This window comes from Mustela erminea, chromosome 8 (assembly GCF_009829155.1).
Source record: "Mustela erminea isolate mMusErm1 chromosome 8, mMusErm1.Pri, whole genome shotgun sequence".
NCBI lineage: Eukaryota > Metazoa > Chordata > Mammalia > Carnivora > Mustelidae > Mustela > Mustela erminea.
Genome location: NC_045621.1, coordinates 72,911,590 through 72,930,711, shown reverse-complemented (window position 1 = coordinate 72,930,711; position 19,122 = coordinate 72,911,590). Strand labels below are relative to the sequence as shown.

Sequence of the window (19,122 nt, the reverse complement as noted above, 5' to 3'; positions counted from 1 at the left end):
TGACCTCCTGAACTGTAAAAGAATAAATTTGTGTTGTTTTATAGCCACTGAATTTGTGGTAATAGGAAACTAATATACTTGTGTGAGAGTTTCTTTGGAGTATACATGTACGAGTAGAATTGCTGGGTCATAATTAATGCACATATCAAATTTACTATTGATGACAAACTGTTTTCCCAAGTAGGGTCACACCAGTTACACTCCCTCTAGCCATATGTTTGGTTTCAGTTGCTCCACATTCTTAACACTTGATATTATCAGACTTCTTCATTTCTGCCAATCTGCTGTGTTGAAAGTTGCATCTCATTGCGGTTTTAATTTGTATTTTCCTGATCATTAAAGAGGTCCTTCTCAGCACCCCCCCACTCTTTTTTTTTTTTTTGAGATGGTGATACCATCAAGCATACCTTACCCAAATTATAAAAACAGCAACCTTAAAGTCATGCACATTATTTGACTATTTCACAAAGCTTCTTTTCAGAATTATATCAGCTTTCCCAGTATAAAAAGACTCCTGTATATTGCTTGACAATATTAAACTCCGAAATCAACTTTAGAAAACAGGAAGTTATTTTCTCATTTTGGCTTTAATTTTTTTGTTTTGTTTTGTTTTTAAACAATTTAAAAAATATGGTGGGAAGTGTGTTGGAAGAGGTAGAGAAAAAGGGGTTTACCACTGATGGATTCAACGTATTTGAAAATGTGGAACTAACATAAAGGAAAAACTTCAAGAGCAAAAATACATTATAAATAGCTGCCTTTCAGCAAGATGAACAGATGAGAAGTTTTTGTATCAGTTGCTTCTATGAGAGAGAGGTGTTCTTGAAATATATGTGTTTATAGAATCTTCTTTAGGATAATGTTGGCTATCTTGAATGAGTATGAAATTGTACAAAAATGATATTGAAAGAGCCCAGGTACTAAAAGTTTATCCATTCCATCATTTAGATAGCCAGTTTCTGAATATATTCAATATTAGCTCCCTCACTCGTAAGTCTACTTGGGAGTCCCCCCAAAACATTAAGTTGCTATTGTCTTTTGGTGGATTGAAATATTCTGTTTTTATTAAATATGTATATTAATTCCCCTCCTTGTCCTTTGAAAGCCTTATTTTCATCAAAATCTCTGAGGTTGGACACTTCTTTGATATTTGGATGATAATACTCTTGTAGCACATCACCTATTTCATACAGAAAATATGAACACAGTGATATTGTGTTGTTGGAACTCATCAAATAAATTCTTCTTTCCTTCCTAGAACATGACATCAGATTCTTCCATAATTTCTTCAAGTTTAGCTTCTGATAAACCTTGTTCAACTGGCAGATTATTTGACTTAGTGTTCTATTCTACCATATAAGGATAGTTCTAGTCTCTGGTAAGAACAAGATCAACTTTAATAGCATAATACTTTTCTTTTAGTTGAATATCTTTTTTTTACATTTATCCATAAGTAGTTTACAGTTGTTTATGATACTATAATGTGTTGGGCATCTTTTCCCTTTGTATTTCCTGAGTGTGATATCAAAGGCGATTATTACCAGAAGCATGGCAGCTCCTCCTTTGACAAGACCATGGTCACAGACAATTTTTTTTCTACCCTTGTAGGGTTCTTCATGAGAACTGGATGTTTCTAGAGTTTTGGTATCCTTTTCACAAAGATAGCAGACTTTAAGTTAGTTATTTCTTAACTATTCAGTATTCATCTTAATGGTCTTGATCTTCCTCTGTATCCTTCTCTTCAAGGTAAATATGTCTTGGGTCAATACCACCAGTGCCACCAGCACACAAACTCTGGCATTGAGTCCACTGACATAGCCAGCAAGGACCTTCATTTGTCTCTTAGCCAGGAAAAGAAGAGACTGATTATAGTGGGCAGTGGGGCACACACATGCTTCACAGTGAACCCTTTGAGGACCAACCTCCTTAATGGTTATATATATTATAAATAACTTTCCCTATTTTATTGTTTGCTTTTCATTCTTTTTTTTTTTTAAAGATTCTATTTATTTATTTTGGTTATTACTATTATTTAAGTCTAAAATGAGTTACTTATAGACAGCATATCGATGGGTCTAGTGTTTTTATCCATTATGATACCCTATGTCTTTTGATTGGGGTATTTAGTCCATTTACATTCAGGGTAACTGTTGAAGGATAAGAATTTCGTTCCATTGTCTTACTGTAAGATGACTGTTACTGTATATTGTCACTGTTCCTTTCTGGTCTATGTTACTTTTAGGCTCTCTCTTTGCTTAGAAGACCTCTTTCAATATTTCCTGTAGGGCTGGTTTGGTGTTTGCAGATTCTTTTGTTGTTGTTTGTCCTGGAAGCTTTTTATGTCTATTTTCAGTGACAGCCTAGCTGGATACAGTATTCTTAGCTGTGTATTTTTCTCATTTAGTGCTCTGAATATATCATGCCAGTCCTTTCTGGCCTGCTAGGTCTCTGTGGCTAGGTCTTCTGCCAGTCTAATATTTATACCATTGTAGGTTACAGACCTCTTGTCCTGAGCACTTTCAGGATTTTCTTTGTCTTTGAGACTTGTAAGTTTTACTCTTAGATAATGGGGTGTTGACCTATTTTTACTGATTTTGACGGGGGTTCTCTGTGCCTCCTGGATTTTGATACCTGTTTCCTTCCCCAAATTAGGAAAGTTCTCCTCTATAATTTGCCCCAATATACCTTCTGCCCCCCCCTTTCTTCTTCTGGGATCCCAATTATTCTAATATTGTTTTGTCTTATGGTATCACTTATCTATTGAATTTTCCCCTTGTGGTCCAGTAGTTGTTTGTCTCTCTTTTTCTCAGCTTCTTTATTCTCCATGATTTGGTCTTCTATATCACTAATTCTCTCTTCTGTCTCATTTATCCTAGCAGTTAGAGTCTCCATTTTTTATTGCACCTCATTAATAGCCTTTTTTATTTCAACTTGGTTAGATATTAGTTCTTTAATTTCTCCAGAAAGGGATTCTCTGGTATCTTCTATGCTTTTCTCAAGCCCAGCTAGTATCTTTATAGTTGTCATTCTGAATTCTAGTTCTGACATCTTACTAATGTCCATATTGATTAGGTCCCTGGCAGTTGGTACTGCCTCTTGTTCCTTTCTTTTTTTTTTTCTTTTTGAGGTGAGTTTTTCCATTTTGCCATTTTGTCTTGAGAAGAATAGATGAATGAGAGAACAAAATGGTAAAAGGTAAAAATGACACCAGCAACACTAAACAAATCAGAAGATACCTGAAACCAGGGTGAAAAGAAAGGAAAAAGAAAGAAAGAAAGAAAGATTGAATGAATGAATGAATGAATGAATATGATCAAGCTGGTGAATAGAACAGAGCCACACTAGATTTTGGGTGTAGTTTTGTCTGTTAGAAGAAACTGCCTCCTAAAATTTTGAAGAAAGAAATATATATATATATAAATATATATATACACACACACACAAAAAAATAAGGGGAAATACAATGAAGGGATGGAATATGACTATAAAGAAGAAAATTTAAAAATATTTTAAAAAAGGAATTGATGAGAAGTTGGTAGAAAAAAGAAAGAAAAAATTTTTTAAATAAAAGGAAAGAATGTGATCAGGCAGGAGACTAGAACAAAGTCATATGACAAATTTATATTTTGGTCTGTTAGAAGAAACTGTACCCCAAAATTTTAAAGAAAGAAAAAAATATATATATACAAAAAAATAAGGTTAAATACAATGAAGGGATAGAATATAACTGTAAAAATGAAAATTAGAAAGGATTTTTAAAAAGGAACTGAAAAGATGTTGGTGAAAATAAGAAAGAAGGGTGCGCCTGGGTGGCTCAGTGGGTTAAAGCCTCTGCCTTCATCTCAGGTCATGATCCCAGTGTCCTGGGATCAAGCCCCGCATTGGGCTCTCTGCTCAGCAGAAAGCCTGCTTGCCTTCCTCTCTCTCTGCCTGGCTCTCTGCCTGCTTGTGATCTCTGTCTGTCAAATAAATAAATAAAATCTTAAAAAAAAAAGAAAATAAGAAAGAAGAAAAATTCAAAAAAAGAAAAAATAATTTTAAAAACGTAACTTCAAAAGATTAAAAAATCATAGGGAAAAAAGTCATGAATTTTATCTGCTATATTCCCCTAGCACTGGAGATTTGCAGTTCTCATTGATGGGTAAACTTGGTCTTGACTGGGTGTTCTTGCTGATCTTCAGGGAGAAGGGCCTGTTGCAGTGAGTCTCAGGTGTCTTTGCTCGATGCAGAATTGCACCACCCTTGCCAGAGGCCAGGCTAAGTAATCTACTCAGGTTTGCTCTCCGTAGCTTTTGTTCCCTGAACGCTTTCCATACAGCTTTGGAGGATGGGAGTGAAAATGGCGGCCTCCCAATCTCCAGCCCTGGAGGAGTTGGAGGAGCAGAGACCTCGGGGTCCCCCTCTTCAGTGTGCCCTCAGAGCAAAGCAGTCAATCACTCCTATCTCTCTGGTCTCAGGCTGCACTGAGCCCACCTGGCCTGTGACTGAGCATTCCTATCTCTGGCGCATGGTGCTGGAGTCTCCAAACCCAGTCTATTCCTTTAGCGTACTCCCACGTTGCTCCTCCCGGTGAAGGAAGGGGGTTCTTCCAGGATATGCTACTTGTGGGGTCCCTGCTCGAGAAGCAGTGGTCCAAATGTGCCTTGGATCACGGTTTATGGCAACCCTGAGCTGAGAACCTACTCCTCAGCTGCATCTTTGGAGCCTGCCTCCCTGCTCTGATACCTGGGAGCTCTGCCACACTCAGCAACCCCCTCTTTCTGTAACCCTGAGGGTCCTGAGACCACACTGTCCCAGTGAAGATTCCACCCCCTGCTGGTGTGATGTCCCTTCACAGAGCAGACTTCTAAAAGTTCTGATTTCATTCTCCACTGCTCTCTCACTTGATGGTAAGTGGCTGATGGAGGCTCCCTCCCCTCACAGCCTATCTCCCCAGATACTGCCTCAGATTCACTTCTCTGCACATCCTACCTTTTAGAAAATGGTCATTTTTCTGTTCATAAAATTGCTGCTATTCTTTTCTTCAATCTCCTGTTGAGTTTGTAGGTGTTCAGAATGGTTTGATAACTATCTAGCTGAATTCCTGGGAACAGACAAAATTTAGGTCCCCTACTCCTCTGACATCTTGCCTGTACTCTTGCTTTTCATTCTTAATGGTGAGTTTAAAGTCTGAGTTTTACTGTGATTTATTAATCTCATTAAATTTTACATTATTTGCTTCTTATTTAAGAAACAAGGTTTTAGAGAAAATATTTGATATTGTCCTTGGCAAATTTTATAACTTGGTATTTTATATCAAGTATTTAATTGCAATTCATTTTTGTGTTGGTGTATAGGAAAGGAATACAACTTCAAATTTTTTTCTGTTTGGTTAAACAATTGACCTTGTGTTGTATTGATTAGATCACCTTTTCTCATGGCTTGTAATGTCTGCTTTGTCATAAATTCTTTTTCCATATAGTCATGGATTTATTACTAGGCCCTTTATTCTTCCTTTGGACTATTAGTCTGTGCCTGCACTAATATCATACTGTCTTGATTTCCATTGGTTATAGTAAGTCTTGATATCTGGTAGAGAATCTCCCAACCCCTCCCCACACCTTGTTCTTCAGAAGTATCTTGGCTTTTATTGTCCCTCCTTTCTTTCCTGTAAATTCTGTAATCAGCTTGTTGAGTTTCTGTTAGAATTGTGCTGAAGTTAAAGATCAATTTGGAGAGAATTATAACATACTTTATGATATTTAGTCTTCTTAACTGATAATATGACAGATCTTCTTAGTCACTATTCTTTAATGTCTTTCAGTGAAATTTTTAAGCTTTCTCTATAGAAGGCTTAACATTTTTTACTTTATTGTAGATATTAAAAAATGTCTTTTACTATTTTAAATTGTGTGTTTAAAAAATTTACTTTTTAGCTAATTGTTGTGGATATCTAGAAATGTAATTCACTTTTGTATATTGATTTTGATTCAACATCTCTCTTACTAAATTAAATTCCTACTTAAAATTATTTTTGGCAACATGACATAAATAACTAAAATGTGAATTTTAAGGGAAAGAAAAGTAGTATTTATTAAGTTTCTACTATATGCCAAATAGTTGACACAGGTTATTTCACTTTATCTGCACAACTATTTTATTTCTTATTTCCTCAACAAACATGTATTAGGTAATTCCTGTGTTAAGGTTTTTTTTTTTTTTCTTTGAGATTTTCTGCATAAGCAATCATAGCATATACAAATGATGAACATTTTTGTTTCTTTTCAATCCTTTACCTTTTATTTTTTTCTCTTGCTTTACTGTGTAAGGACTTCTAGTACAATGTAGAATAGGGTTGATGAAAACAGACATCCTTATCATGAAATTGAGCTTATAGAGGATGCTTTCAAAGTCTCTTTGTTAGGTGTGAAGTTTCTCTGGGTCTTCTGAAATGCCCTTAATTGGGTTAAGAAAGTGTCTTCTATTCCCAGTTTGCTAAGAAGGTTGTTTCTCTTCTTTTAAATCACAAATGAATATAGAAGGTTACCCCCCCCTTTTTTTTGGCATCCATTTAGATTTGATTTTTTTTACCTTAAATTGTTAATATACTGAATTACTTTAATTGAGCTTCTCATAATAAACTAATCTAGAATTCCTAGTAAAAACCAATTTGTTCTTAATAAGTTATCCTGTTTATACATTGTCTGATTTGTTTTATAAAAATGTTTATTTTCAGAGTTTTTGCATCTGCATTCACTCATAAGTGAGATTGGCCTATATTTTTCTTTTCTTATAATATCCCTGTCTGTTCTGAAATGTGTTATATTACAAATAACTCTTTTTCCATTGTATGGAATAGTCTGTGTAAGATTAGAATTTCCTAATGCTTTTTTGGTATAGTAGAATTTATGGTAGAATTTCCTGGAAATTCATCTGGATCCTGTGTATGTGTGTGTTTGTGTGTGTGTGCGTGTGCACACATGCCTGCACACACACCTAATGGGACTATTTTAAACTACTGATTCAATTTCTTAAAAGCTTTAAAGAGTTGGTTTTGTTAACATGTATGGATCTGTTTATTTCTTCTAAGTTGTCAAGTTTATAGACCCAGAGTTGTTCAAAACATTTTATCTGTTTAATCTCTATAGCAACTATAGTTTTACCCCCTTTTTATTTAAAAATTTTAATGCCTTTCTGGGGCATCTGGGGGGCTAGGTTGGTTAAGCATCTGCCTTCTGCTCAGGTCGTGATTCCAGCTAAGGTCCAGGGATCGAGCCCTGCATCAGACTCCTTTCTCAGCGGGGAGACTGATTCTCCCTCTCCCTCTGCCTGCTGCTCCCCCTGCTTGTGCTTTCTTTCTCTTTCTCTGTCAAATAAATTAATAAAATCTTTAAAAAAATTAATACCTTTCTTGTTTTTTCCTTTTGATTATATTCTCTAGATTGGTATATTTTATTACTTATTGGACCTTTATTGACCCTCTTCATTATATGTTCATTTTCTTTTTCATTGACTTCAGCTCTTATTTTTATCATCTTCTCTCGTCTTTTTGAGTTTTGTTTGCTATTCTTTTTTTCTAATTCCTTGTGGCTGGATATTCACTTCACTAAGTTGAACTTTTCTTTCTTTTCCAATGTAAGCATTTAAGACTAAAACTTTAAGAATCTATATAACTCAGGGCGCCTGGGTGGCTCAGTGGGTTGGACCTCTGCCTCCGGCTCAGGTCATGATCTCGGGGTCCTGGGGTCAGGCCCTGCATCGGGCTCTCTGCTTGGTGGAGAGCCTGCTTCCCCTTCTCTCTCTGCCTGCCTCTATGCCTACTTGTGATATCTCTCTCTCTCTCTCTGTCAAATAAATAAATAAAATTTAAAAAAAAGAATCTTTATAACTCTGTTATACAAAACTGTCCTTGTTTTGATACATAATACTTATAACAGCACCCTGTTATTTTTCTAAATATTTTCTAAAAAGTTTATGATTCCATTTTGGTTTTTCTGAATGATAAGCTGTTCAGCAATGTATATTAAATTTTCAAATATATTTTTTCTTTATTTTATTTTTCTAACTAAAGTGCATTGTAGTTAAATGATATATTCTGTATGATACAGCTGTTTGACATGATGATTTCAAATCGGCCAGCTTGCTGATCCAGCTCGTAGTCAGTTTTCCTAACTGTTTGATGTCCACATGACCAATAGTATGAAGTGTCCTGTGTTTGGGTGAAGGGTGTAGCCAGATGTATCAAATGTTCTTGTATATGTGCATGTTGGTGGGTAGGCTATGGTGGGGGAAACATGCTCATAAGGTGTTCTTTCTTTTTAAGTAAACAGAGGGATTGAGACACTACTAAGTTTTAAAGTTGAACTTCCCATTGATATTAGAAACCTGTTACTACTTCGTCCATGGGAGCATGAAAGAGTCTTATAGATTTGGTAGCCCAGGGTTTTTGTGGATTTTGCTTCTGTTGTTCCATCCTATGCATACCCTAAACCAGGGAAGAATGGTAGGTGGTTAAATTGCTCATTTTATTAAAGTGAATTGAGATTTATGGAACTGTTATAGAATGGTTCCTGACCTTGTCTAATCTTTCTAATGTGCCAAGCCCAGACTGGAAAACTGTGATGGTTGGCTCTGCCAAGGACTTGATCTATTTTGTAAAAAGGCCATTACAGTGTTCTGCCAGCCAGTCAAGGAAATATCTGGAACAAGGCAGCAGGCAGGGAGACCCGTTTCAGGAGGGGCTAATTCATCCTATCCAAGGTGGAATAATTTAGACAAGCCTGCCAAAAATCAGTGTGACTCGGTTCTCCAGGATATCTGTCTAGACGGCTCCTACTTAACAAGAATTTCTTAGAAAGCATCTTGATGCTTTATCCTGGAAAAAGTGTTGAGTCCACTCCTGTGTCTGTCCATATTATTTATGAATGATTTGTGTTGGTGGAAACAAACCTCTGATAGACCTAACCACATATCAGCACCTTCAGTTTGATACATGGCTCTTCATCTCATATTAGAGGACTAGAGATTCATGCCCCACTGTTTTGTGATGCACATGACCATATAACTTCTGGGGCGTGTCCAAGAACTTTCAGCACTGCTGTTTACTTGCAGCCAAGCTAGGATGAGTGCCAGGGAAATGGAGAGCCTGGTATAGGACAGGAAAAGAGGATTTCAGGGGCATGGTGACTTATAGAGGGAATGCAGTGAATATGGAACCAACCAGCTCTAGGGAAGTAGTGACATGCGACTTCCAAGACTTCTTCCCAGTGAAAGAGCCTGATCTTTTCTAATGTGAACTTTGAGTGGTTGAACACTCTTGTGGCTGCAAGATTTGTTCTTAATCACTTTCTTTCAAACTTATCATCTACTGGTTTAATAGTTTGTTGAGAATTTTGTTTTGTGAACCAGTGTCAAACTGCTAATTTTTAGTTTCTAATATTTATCATTTTGTTAAATCAGGATGTCTTCTAGCATTATATACACTGTGCCACATATGATGTTGTGATGTTTAGCAATTAAATGTGGAGAAGGTCAGATTCTTAGAGTTGCAAGATCCATCTATATGAGAAAGTTGCCCAACTATAGTATCTTGACAGTCCTTTTGTCCTTTGTTCTCTGTGATTTTCAGAAAATATCAAATTCCTTTGACAGGCTGTGTAGCAGTTCAATTAGACTGAATTTTTATGGTAAAAAATTTCATAGCCAGGACAATGATAGCTTAAAAAATATCAGGGCTATTTAGACTGGTGCTATATCTTGCTAAAAGCCTAGAGAGCACTAGGGCGCCTGGGTGGGAAAGGTCAGGCCCTGACTGATACAGTTGCTAACGAATTAGTTATATTTTGAGGCCACTTTTCAGGTTATCTCAATGGCCCACAGTTTGAAAAGTACAAGGAGGTTTCTTTTTTTTTTCTTTTTTTTTTTTTAAGATTTTATTTATTTATTTGACAGAGGGAGATCACAAGTAGGCAGAGAGGCAGGCAGAGAGAGAAAGGAGGAAGCGGGCTCCCCGCTGAGCAGAAAGCCCGATGTGGGGCTCAATCCAATGACCCTGGGATCATGACCTGAGCCGAAAGCAGAGGCTTTAACCCACTGAGCCACCCAGGTGCCCCGAAAAGTACAAGGAGGTTTCTGCTGGAGGTGGTCTTTGTTAGTTTTATTTATTTATTTATTTATTTATTTATTTGAAGAGAGAGAGATAGAGCGAGCAAGTGAGCACAAGTAGGGTAAGAGGCAGAGGGAGAAGAAGAAGTAGTCTCCCCACTGAATAGGGCTGGATTCCAGGACCCCGAGATTATGACCTGAGCCAAAGACAGAAGTTTAACATATGCCACCCAAGTACTCCCCTTTGTTAGGTTTTAATAAATGGTGAGATCAAGTTTCTAGTGTATCACTGTTCTCTTCATATTCCCAACCCAGATCTGGTTTTTCATGCATCACTGTCTTGTCCTTGGCTTTCCCTGTATTCCTGGTTCCTGACTGTTTGGTGCCTGAACCACAACTCCATGCTGATCAAACCTTCTTCATATTTGCAGACTTCTTGACCTTCCTGGTTCTACCTTATAGCCTCACCTCCATGATTCACTGCAGTTCTTGGATGTCTGCTCTGTAATAGGAAGGAAGGTGCCTCTGGCTGACTCTTTGCATAGCTTTCTCTTCAGGTACTGGCCTTTTCTCAGACATTTTAGTTACACACAGTAAAACTTATAGACCATGGAGTTGTATTTTAATTCTACATACAATATATCTGTAGACTTACAGTATATTTGTAATAAAGATCTGTGCTCTCTATTAAAGAAGTTTAATAATTCATCACTTTCTTTTGTACCACCTCAACTGCAGTTTTGGTTTCAACTGTGTTGTAGTTTTTCCATTGTCTTGTGTACTTTGCCTTGAGATATATTTGTATTTGTCATAAGAAAGATAAACAAAAATAGCCATGATGACTATAGTAAGGGCCCAAGAAAAGCGCCAGCTAAGAAGGGAAGAACGAAGAAAGAACACCAGCAAACCAACTTGACTTTAGCAACATAACTAAAACGGATAACCATGCAAGCAACTAGGTAAAGACAATGACACCGAATAACGAGTTCAAATGAAAATAACAGTGGTTTTGAAACTTCATATTAAATTCTTTTATGGCATAGGTTAACTGCTAATTCAGTTTGGAAGATTTAAATGAAACTATGCTCATTAAACATTTACCAAAGAGGGCGGACCTCTATGTATTTGCAAACTGCTCCACCACCCACCACATCACTTAAGGTCCATTAAAAAAAAGAAGCCTCTAAAACATAGGTATTTTTGGGTAATATTTTGTACTATTCAAATCTAAAGAATTTTTATGAAAGAATTCAGAGAGACAAGATTTTTACTTACTGGAGGGCAATGACATTCTCTGAATACATATTAAGAACAGCAATGAAAATGTTGTATTTTTCTCAGGAAGCATTGTCTTAGGAGGCCCAAAGAATTAACTATCTAGTTATTATGTCTTTGTTTTTATGCATTAAAATCTCAAGCCTTACCTCAATTCAGAACAATTAGTTATCCTTGGTATGGAGAAAAGCAGGATAGTACTTTTGTAATCTTTAAAGACAAATCAAAATTTTCAAGAGCTTAGCCTTTTAAGAATTTTCTGGAGAATAAGTCATGTTTATGATAAATCATAAATGTAAAGGAAATGCTTTTATTAATGAGGATCAAATGACTGTTACTAATTGATATACCAATAAAAGCAATTTCTGTTTAAGCCTCAGACAGTTTGGCAGTCTATCAGTTTGAGTTTCAAGGTTTATTCCTTTTACAGTTCATATTTCCATTAGCTTCTCTACGCAATTCCATCTGGCAGTTTAAAAAGATGTAGATAAAACATGGGACTGAACTTGATATCCAAACCTTTCTTTGCATGGGTGAAATAGTAGGGTGCTGGAGAAGGTGTGCAGGCCTGGTAGGTTCAGCCTTGGGGCAAAGTGGATGGAAAACATAACGAAACAGAACAAAGTGAACACATACACTTGTCCTGAAAGCTCTAAAGCAGAAGTTTATAATCTATTCCCCTCAGAGCCCTGGAGGCCTTGGACTTAATAAGGGACCTCTAATTCAGTGGTTCTTAACCAAGTCAGATCTCCTATCCAGCCCCTCGTCCCACCTATATGATTTAACTGGTTGGGGTGGGGCTAGGACCACTATCCTAAAGCTAAATGTCCACTAAAGCTCCTCACATGAGTCCAATGTTCCTAAGGATTGCCAACCACTGTTCTATTCCTATGAATGTATAAGTGTCTGAAGAAAGAAGAAATACCATCTATACACAAATATCTTGTATCACCTTTTCTCTATAATTTATGGAAACAATGACTCAGATACAAATTTATTAAACACATCACAGAATTAATAGGGCCTTTTTGCATTTACATGTTTCCTCATATGTATGTTCTAAAAACAAGATTACCGTCATGTCGACATTCTCAGATTTGAAAAGTCTGATCATTTTGGTTATGAAGAACCCAAATTAGGGTTGAAATTGTTAAAACAATCATCCTTAAGGGTTAAATGGTGCTCAAGACCAGTTCTTGGCTTAATCATGAGCACTGGAAAATTTTACTATAAAGTGTTGGGGAATTAAGCTTTAAATACAGAGAGGATGAAAGAGATCTTATGTGATCCATGCTTGTCATGAATCTGAGACCTGGATAAAATTCTTAGCTCTGGCTTCTGCCTTGGGGAGCCTTGAGTGGTTTCTCAGAGAAGATGAAAAGAAGGGATGGACTCCCTTTTGCTTTGATGCTCCTATGTGTCTCTAAATTGTGTTTCGAACATAGCTATTTTCTTAAGGACCTGAAAACTCGGACTACAGAAGTTCATTCTTTCTAAACCCTCAGTGGATCTTATAGGTAAGACCAATTTTCTGGGTGTGCTATGTAGCATCACATTTGACTGAGGAACTTGCAGAATAGGCTGCAGATCCTGAGGAAGAAGTGTACCAAACTACTGTTCTCTGTATAGCGGGCAGAGTTCAGTTCCATTGCTAAAAAGTAAAAATTTTTCTTGGCCTTATTACTTTTCTTCTAATATTAAAAGTCATAGCATCATATGCAAAAATAGGTCTGCACAAAAGGCTGAGAAAATCTCTGCACTACTTTTTTATAAGAACCGTTATACTTAAAATATTTGAGATAGGAAAAATATTATGACATAAAAATATTTAAAGCAAGAAGAGTCTACCACAATCATGAGAAACTCATTCCAGATTTTAACAACCTTATTAAAGAAGCCCTTACTTTAACTTATTAGAAACCTCATCTGTTATAGATCATTTCTTGTTCTTTTGTCCTAAGGGAGATGGGTAAAAATTGGACATTATTCTCCATGTGATATTTCATTATAGACCTAGAGGCATCTGTTAGTTTCCTATTCAAGTTGCTATTTTCAGCAATAAATAGGCCAGTGTTTCTACCTTATTGGTCCTGTTTCCTCCTTACTTGGCCTTCTTTGCTATTGAGTGGGATGAACACCTGAAGACCTCAGGTTAAAAGTTATTGATCTCGGGATGCCTGGGTGGCTCAGTTGGTTAAGCAGCTGCCTTCGGCTCAGGTTATGGTCCCAGTGTCCTGGGATTGAGTCCCACATTGGGCTTCTTGCTCTGCGGGGAGCCTGCTTCTCCCTCTGCCTCTGCCTGCCATTCTCTATGCCTGTGCTCACTCTCTCTTCCTCTCTCTTCCTGACAAATAAATAAAATCTTAAAAAAAAAGTTATTGATCTCTTACCTAAACTATCTCTACTTTCCATTCTAAGTACTTTTCCTGAAATTTAAAAAGAAAAAAAATATATATATATTATTTATCTCTCAAACTATTTGGGGGGAAATACCAACGTTTGGATGACCTATACTCAACTAAACCTCAAAATGTATACAAGGGAACTCCTATTCCCACCTCCGAATCTGTCCTTTCCTGTGTTTCTCACTCAGTGAGTCACTCTGCCACTTTCCCAGGTACCTGTACCTAACATTTGGAGTCATTTTTTACATCTTTGCAAACTTTCATTAATTTGATGCAAGTCCTACTGATGCAAGTCCTACTAATTCTACCACCTAAATATCTTTCAACTCAGTCCATTCCCATCACCCCCACCATCATTAACCACCATCACAGTCCATAGATGGTCTGTCTCTCACCTAGATCTGTTGCTTCCAATCCATTCTTCACATGTAAGCCAGAGTGGTATTTCTAAATTGAAGAATCAGTTTTATCATTCCCATCCACTTTCTTAAAACCCTCCAGGGCCCTTCTCTTCCTGTGATAAATTAATAATTCTAAACCAGGTCACTAGGCACCCCTTAATGAGTCTCCAGCCAGCTTTTCCTGTCCCATATCAGACTCTTCATTTGAGAACTATCTTCAACTTCTTCCAATTCCTCAAACTTAACAGTTTTCTACTGCTTTGCATTTTGGGTACTATTTTCTCTTTCTGAGACACTGATTCTTTGTGTCAGCTTAAACATTTCACTTTCTTTGGAGGATTTTTTCTGACCTTACACTAAATGTGGCCTCCAGCTACATCTTCCAAAATGTCCTATGTTTCCCTTACTACTATACTCATTTGTGGTCATTGGTTGGCAAGAGAAATCTTTTTTTTTTTTTTTTTTTTTTTTTTTTTTTTTGCTGTCTTCTGTTTTTAAACTTTCCTTCCCTGTATCACATCAGAGTAATATGTTTCTTTAACTAATTTTTTCCCTAGTTTTCTTCTTCTCCTACAATTAATTTATACCTCAGTTTTATGCTCAACTTTCTTAATTTTCTTAAAATTAGGAAATTAGTCTAGAGATTAATATACATTAAGAAAGTATTCAATTATATCAGCTCTTCTCACCTCCCATTAGATGGCTTCTATCAAGTTTTTGAGTTAATTTGTAAGACTCATCCCAGAAATAGTGTAATGAAGACGTGGACAAAGCATATTTTAAGATGAATTACTTTTTTTTAAACACTAAAACCTAATGAGATAAATCTTTCAGCACAGCTTTTAAATTGGAAGATTAACACCACGTATGTCAACATAATTATTTTTTCTCCTTGTGTTAGAAGTTTATCAGATGGATACAGAGAATTGGAGAGGAGATAGGAGGGTTATTAATATTTTTGGGCCCCCAGTCATGCTGAAGCATCTCCATGTCTATTGTTCTCATGGGGCTTTGGATAGTTTGACAATGAATACCCCCACAGTCTTTGTGGCTAGTCTATGCAGAGTTGGACTTAGGTGGATGGGGCCCTTCTCCAGAGACGCATATTATCACAAAGGTAAGAACAGATGGGCCATGTCTACTCCAGAGTGGGTTTTTAAGTCCAGTCTAACACAGTCCATCCCATCTGATATGCAACCACTAGAATATGTGGTGCTCTCCTTAGTTCTTCCTATCTTAGGCCACTCCCTTTCAGTGAATTTTATTGATCTCACTAGTAACTAATCTCCTTATGATTGAGGACAGTTGTTCTCATATGAGAAACACCTATAAACATTTAAAAAATGGCAATGCCTAATTTCATTGATTCAGTTTAGGATGGAGCCCAGGCTCTGGTCTTTTGAAAATCTTCTCAGGTGATTCTCACACGCAGCTTGTGATTGAGGTCACAAGATGCACATCACCTTGCTTAATAAACTGATTCATCAACCTTCTTGAGTTTCTTTATGTAGACTTGCACCTTAATCTGCATCTCCTCCATTCCAGTAAATGGCACTTTAATCCATAGTTTCTCAATTTTTTTGTTTAAATTTTTAAATTTAAATTGTAGTTAGTTGACATATAGTATATAGTGTATAGGAGTATTCTACTCCTGAATATTAGTCTCAGGAGTAGAATTTAGTGATTCGTCACTTGCATATAACACCCAGTGCTCATCACAAGTGCCTTCATTATTACCCATCACTCATTTAGCCCACCCACCACCCATCCCTCCAACAACCCTAGGTTGTTCTCTATAGTTAAGGGTCTGTCTTACGGTTTGCCTCTCTCTTTTTTCCCCCTGTTAATCTGTTTCATTTCTTAAATTCTTAAATTTCTTAAATTTTATTTCTTACATGAGTCACATAGTTTCTCAAATTAAAATGAGAGATATACTCTTCTTTTTCTAGCCCTCCCAACCTCAACTAACTCATCAGGAAGTTCTGTAGATGCAACTTCCAACCTATCTGTCTTACTTTCATTGCCTTTCTCTTAATTCAGACCATCCTCTTGCCTTACCTGGACCATTGAAGTTTCCTAATTGGTTTCTCATATTCCAAGCCTGTATTATCTTCCACAAAGTTCTTAATTTTTTAAACATGGTTTTAAACTTTTTATTATAAAATATTGAAGCATTTAGATGGAAATAGGCCCTCTAGGTTTATAAAATCTTCACTTTGTATTATATTTGCTTCACAATTGTTCTTTTTTTCTAAAGAAAGAAAATTGTTGGTAGAGTTAAAACCTCCTCTGTACCCCTTTCTGACACTATTTCCCCTTCTTTCCCAGAGGTAACCACTTAAATAAATTTAGAGTTTATTATTCTCATGTATGCTTTATACTTTTGGTACATATTTGAACCCATACTTGTGTTTAGGATTGTTTTTAAATATTAGTGGTATTATATAGATGGTATCAGATTATAGGTTGTTTATTTTACTTAACATGTTTTTGATATTTGTTCATGTTAATATAAGTAGATTTAGTTTACTCATTAAAATTGTTGCATAGTATGATATCAGAACAAGAGATCATAATTTATTTTTCTATTGACCAAAATTGAAATAAATGGTTTTTCACTTTTTCTTTTCATAATTGATGTTGCAGTCAACATTTATGTATTTCTTTTCTGTACATGTGCAAAAGTGTTCTAAATATACACTAAGGAATGAAATGTGGAGCCTTAGGTCCTTTCCAACTTTTCTATATTTTGCATAATTGCAGTACAAACTTAAAAAAAATTCCTATGACTAAAAAAAAACTACTGTGGAGTACCTATGATATGCCCGTAGGAAGCTGGAAACGAAATAAAATCTCTGCTGTTTTAGATCTTACATACTAACAGAGGGAGAACAAGTAAACTAATAAGTGATTTCAGGGAATGCTAATTGCTGGATAATGAGTCATATCATCTTCTGTTTCAAGATCTTCAATGATGTTCCACTGTACTTAGGGTTAATGTTATACTCCTTTCCAAACCTGTAAGGCTTGCCACCATCTGGCCCCTGCCTCCCTCCTTTCTCCCTTTGACTCCCTGTGCTTTTGCCACACTGACATTGGAGTTGGGGGAACTTACTAAGTATTTTCCTTCTTCGGGACCTTCATGTGTATTGTTCTAACTTCCTGGAAACTTCTTCTCAACTTTCTTTGGCTAATCCCTACTCATGATGCAAGCTATAGCTTACTTATCCTGTTTTCAGATAGACCATAGACATAGGTACCTCCTATTAAATCTCTCTCATGACACCCTTCTCTTTTCCTAGTATCACTTACTACAACACATGATTATACATTTATATATCATCTGCCTCAACTACTAGATTGCAGGTTCTGTGAAGGCAGGGATGATGCCTCTCTTGCTTCCTGCTGTATCTCCTAGCTCACAGCTTGGTGCATAATTGTTCCTTGGTGAATTTTTAAAAAATTAATACAAATTAGTGCTTTTCTGAAAATTTGGTTGCAGGCTCATTTTGAGCAGGAGATTTGGTTAATCTGGGTTTTTATTTCCCTCTCTCCTTCAGGGCTCTTCCCTCCCCTAACTCAGGTTAGGGTAGCTTGGATGAGTCCCCAGACCAAAACCAGGTCTTAGTATGGAGTTAAGGGCTCCTATCCTTGTGATACTGAAGATAACAAAGATGATAAATAGAGAGATAACTCATCAGAAGGCTAACAGTGTTTGGTTTTGAGGCTGTCACCCTGTCCACAGTCAGCCTCCCTCGACTCTTAGATGAAATTCATAGCTCTAGATGGTAGTAGACAATGGGCCTTCGTTGCTTTTTAAGTATCTTGTCAGAAAGAATATTGAAGTCCTTGGGAGAAGCTTCACTCCACTCCATCCCTCGCTTGAAGCAGTGAGCCAGAATCTAGTTAATCATCTTCCTTGGAGCATTTTTAGTCCCTGTTAGCTTTTCTTTTCTTTTTTAAGATTTGATTTATTTACTTGAATCAGAGTGAGAGAGAGCACAAGTTGGCAAGGAAGTAGACAGAGGGAGAGGGAGAAGCAGGGTCCCTGCTGGGCAAAGAGCCTCTGTTACCTTTTTCAAGAGCCAGCCTCTTTTCTCTCTCTCTCTCTCCTTTCTTCTTCCCTCCTTTCTTTCTCTTTCTTACCATATGAAAGTATTATGACATTTCACACCAAAATACTATAACATGTATATCCTAAAAAAAGAACATTCTCCTACTTAATTACAATATCACTATCACACCTATGAAAGTTTATGTTGATAGAACAATACTACCAAATATAATGTTCTTGTTCAACTTTCTCTATTTGTCACCCCTCCACACCCAGAAATTCCACAATACTTTTCAATGAAGAATCACACATTTTATTTAGATTTCAGGTCTCTTAAGTCTTCTCTAAACCAGCACAGCTCCCATGGCCCTATTTTATTTTTATATTAAAAATTATTGTCTTTCACGATATTGATCTTTTTGAAAAGATTTTATTTATTGGTTTGAGAGACAGAGAGGCAGAGAGAGCACAAGCAGGGGGAGAGGCAGAGGGAGAGGGAGAAGCAGACTCCCCACTGAGCTGGGAGCCCAGTGTGGGACTGGATCCCCGGAGACTGGAGATCGTGACCTGAGCCGAAAGCAGATACTTAACCATCTGAGCCACTCAGGCATCCTCAATACTGATATTTTTGAAGAGTTCAAGTCAGGCTTCTGATAGAATGACCAATAATCTGCATTTTTCTTAGTTTTCTTTTCCTGAATGGTCAGATTCATGTTACACATTTGACAAGAACACTCCATGTTTTTGATGATGTCCTCATCACATTGCATTCCATCAGGAGGCATATGATATTATTTTGGCTCATGAGTGGTAATGTTAAGTTTGATTACTTGTTTAACGTTGTGTCTACCCTGTGTCTTTACTATAAAGACATCATTTTCTCTTTGAATTTAAGAGGGAGTCA

General features: G+C 36.7%; 1 protein-coding gene and 1 pseudogene across 1 annotated transcript in view; one reads left to right on the top strand and one right to left on the bottom strand.

Annotated features, from left to right (window-relative positions):
• PDE11A (phosphodiesterase 11A) overlaps positions 1-19,122 on the top strand; it is a 387,189-nt gene that overhangs the window by 33,342 nt on the left and 334,725 nt on the right. The gene's annotated exons all lie outside the window — the stretch shown is intronic.
• LOC116596855 lies at positions 838-9,160 on the bottom strand (annotated as a pseudogene).